The following is a 4,031-nucleotide window of genomic DNA, read 5'->3' as shown; positions in this document are numbered from 1 at the left end:
ACAAAATAAATTTAACGCGGATTTTACCAAAATGTGTTATGCAAGCTGCATAAGTCTTCAAAAACTAAAACAAACGCTTCAATCCGAAGTACACATAATATTTGCAAGCCTATACCGAATGCAATTATTATTATTTAACTTTAGTGTAATTTTAATTCACATTTTATTTTTAGAATAATCTTTTAGAGCCATTTAGCCCATGGAGACGGAGTTTTCCGCGGTTTCTATAGAGTAAAACAAACAATACAAATTGATTACTACTCTTTGTTAGGATGTTAATCCATCGCAAAGTACTTTCCCAGTACCCAATCACTGTTAGGTGGACATGGAGGGCTGAAAGATTATCGACAAAAGTTAAACCTAAATTTCATTTTTCAAATGTCAGGTTTACCACGACATACTACCGTTTGGAGACGATTGGTCACAAATGCTAAAAACTATTATTTCTCATTGATGAATCACGATTGTTTTTCATTTCTCACTACAGGACAAATCTATTGAGGCTTGCAATTTATCTGAATCAAGCCTAGACTTAAGGAGGCAACATCGAATTAATAATTGAAAGAATCCACAGACAACAATAAAACATACGAACATCTTTCATAACTGAAAAACGAAAAAAAAAAAACTTTTTTGGATTGCTTTAAAGTCAAAGCCATACAAAATGCCTGGATTACTCATCAATCTGATCACCCCTACCACTGTTTTGGTCTTTGTCTTCGTTCTCCTGTTGACCTTCTACATCAAGACCATGCCAAGGTCAATGAACATGCCACCCGGGCCATTTCCGCTTCCTGTCATAGATAGTTTTATGGAATTGGTAAAGAAACCCTCGCAAGGAGATTACCATATTTTTCAAACGCTTTCCAGGAAATACGGCAAACTGTTTAGCCTAAAGCTTGGATCTACCTACGCAGTCGTCATCAGCGATTACAACATGCTCACTGAAGCATTTGTTAACAAATCTGACGTCTTCAGCGATCGACCTGAAAAGGTTTTTTTATATTATGAAGTACATAAATATGAAGTTTGGAGCAGGTATTGTCACAAATAGCGGTCACTGCTGGAAAACACTGAGACGTACAGCCCTGACAACAATGAGAGATTTTGGCGTGGGAAAACACAGCTTAGAAGAGAAAATTCAGGGAGAAATTCGAGTTCTTCTCGGCGTATTCGGTCAAAAGAACAGTCAACCATTTTACACGAAACCTTTGTTCCAACTCGCCACTTCAAATGTTATTTGCCAAGTGATTTTCGGTTCAAGATTTGAATATGAAGACGAAAAATTTAAGAAACTTCTGAGAGTTCTAGACGATTCATTGAAGATCAATCCCATATTCACACCGGTCAATTTCTTCCCGTACCTTCGACATATTCCTTACTTCAAACGGCAAATCGAGAATTTCTGTCGTACGCTGGATGTTACATCTGAATACGTGAAGACCCTAGCCGCAAACAACGAGTCAACATACGACCAGGATAACCTTCGGGATTTTGTTGATGTGTTCATCAAGATGAAACGAGAGCAAGGAAAAAATGAAACGTACGACGGTAGATGCATGGCCCGTGTCATTGTTGATTTATTCATCGCGGGATCAGACACAACCACGAGCAGTTTCGCATGGGCAATGCTCTACATGGCAAAATATTCTGATATCCAGAAAAAATGCCAGCAAGAGATTGACCAAGTCCTGGGCAAAGGAAAATTTCCGTCCTTTGTGGACAAAGAAAAGCTACCATATTCAGAAGCCACTATTTTAGAAGTATTGCGACTTCGGCCCGTCGCACCAGTTGGATTTCCTCATAACACGAATAGAGATATGGAATTCCACGGCTTTCACATACCAGAAAATACCTCAATTCTTGCAAACCTCGCATCTATAAACTTGGATCCTAAAACATTCCCCGAACCTGATAAATTTGATCCTGAGCATTTCCTTACTAAGGATGGTGAAATTACTAACCGAGAACGGATGGTGTCATTTTCTGTAGGTCCAAGATCCTGCTTGGGTGAGAACCTGGCTAAAATGGAGCTGAGTCTATTTTTCACAGCGATTCTTCAGTTTTATACCATCAGTCCAGAGCCTGGAAGGCCAATTGATCTGACTCCAAATGTTTCATTAGTTCTAAGGCATGAGGTTCAAAACCTTATCTTCAAACGAAGAGAATAATTGATTTATTGGAGACTGGTACAAAGGGCTGGTACAAAGATGGTTTTGATGATGATTATTATATAATATGATACTGATTCTGCTGATGAGGTTGACGTTGATGATGATGAGCGATGATAATGAAGATGATTAAGACGATGGTTAGGATGATGATGATGATGATGATGATGATGATGATGATGATGATGATGATGATGATGATGATGATGATGATAATGATGATGATGATGATCACGAAATGGATGAAATCTACAAATAGTCACCAAATTTTGCATGGTGTTAACAATATACACGAAGATGGTTTGTATGTATTATGAGATTGATAAGACAGCGTGATGATTTTATTAAAAATGCTAATTTGTTTAGTCAAATCCCTTTAAAAACAGACATCATCTTTAGCACATGTTTTATGTCAACCTACAGATTAGCGAGTATGACAATGAGGTGGGAGTGCTTGCATTGAAAAGATACCAGGTAGTGGTTCCTCTCATTATTTCGAATACAATAAATTTCTTTTAATTTATATGAACCTTTTTTCAGCTCTTAACTTTGGGAAAGAATTATACGATAAGTGAGCAAAATTAAATATAAAAGATACTAGCCAAATGCAGAAAATATTTCTCGGTATCCAAATAAAATGGTCCGTAAAGTACTATTACGATGGCGAAAGATACATTGTCTATCAAGACAATAGAAATTGCTTTCAAATATTACTCAACACTGGAATGATAAACTGTGAGTTGATCGGCTTGTGAGTTGATCGGTTGATTGAACAACAACAACAACAACAACAATAATAATAATAATAATAATAATAATAATAATAATAATAATAATAATAATAATAATAATAATGAATAATAATAATAAATAATTATTATTATTATTATTATTATTATTATTATTATTATTATTATTATTATTATTATTATTTTATTATTATATTATTATTATTATTATTATTATTATTATTATTATTATTATTATTATTATTATTATTATTATTATTATTATTATTATTATTAACTGAGAGATTTAAGGCTAAGGTAAGGAAGCTGATGCATAAAATTGAATTTTAAATTCAAGTCATAGAATTTTATCATGACAAATCCTTCATTGAAGACGGCGAGTTTTGTTCTTCTTTGAATTAAAAAATACTAGAGTATTGTTTTAAAATACCGATGAGTTCCGTGGTTTAACTGTGATGAGAAATTTTGGTTATGGAGAAGTGCCAGATGAAACCAGAGAATTAAAATATCGCGATATCAGAGCCAAATTTGGGACCCAACTGACACGGCACCCTCCACCTCTGAGTTCATGAGTGAGAGAAGAGTATTGGAGCAGTGCCAGAGAGCCAGAAAATGCTTCAGACAAGTCCTATTGCATCACTTGAATCGCACATAGCATCTTTATGATCCGGAAAAATCTTTTCACAGTCCTCTCTCTCTCCTCTCTCTCGCAACTGCTTTTCTTCCCTTCCCTCTGCATCCCTTCATCTCTCTTCGTCTCTCCTCTCTCTCTCTCTCTCCCTCTCTCTCCTCTCCTCTCTCCCTCTCTCTCTCTTCTCCTCTCTCCTCTCCTCTCCTCCTCTCTCTCCTCCCCTCTCTCTCTCTCCTCCTCTCTCTCTCTCTCCCCTCCTCTCCTCTCTCTCTCTCTCTCTCTCTCCCTCCTCCTCTCCCCCCCTTCTCTCTCTCTCCCTCTCCTCTCTCTCCCCCCTCTCTCTCTCTCCTCTCTCTCTCTCTCCCTTCCTCCTCCTCCCTCTCTCTCTCTCTCTCTCTCCCTCTCTCTCCTCTCTCTCTCCCCCCTCTCTCTCCCCCTCTCTCTCTCTCTCTCTCTCTCTCTCTCTCTCGCTTAGCCATA

At 37.2% G+C, this 4,031-nt stretch overlaps 1 pseudogene; it reads left to right on the top strand.

The window, feature by feature from the left end:
• Positions 1 to 572: 572 nt before the first annotated feature.
• Positions 573 to 2,498, top strand: LOC144976155 (cytochrome P450 2H2-like; annotated as a pseudogene).
• Positions 2,499 to 4,031: the final 1,533 nt, after the last annotated feature.

Source organism: Berghia stephanieae, chromosome 7, assembly GCF_034508935.2.
Source record: "Berghia stephanieae isolate SIO BIC M18660-M18661 chromosome 7, UCSD_Bste_1.3, whole genome shotgun sequence".
Classification (NCBI taxonomy): Eukaryota; Metazoa; Mollusca; class Gastropoda; order Nudibranchia; family Aeolidiidae; genus Berghia; species Berghia stephanieae.
The sequence above is the reverse complement of the archived record's forward strand: the minus strand, read 5'-3'. Positions and strand labels throughout refer to the sequence as shown.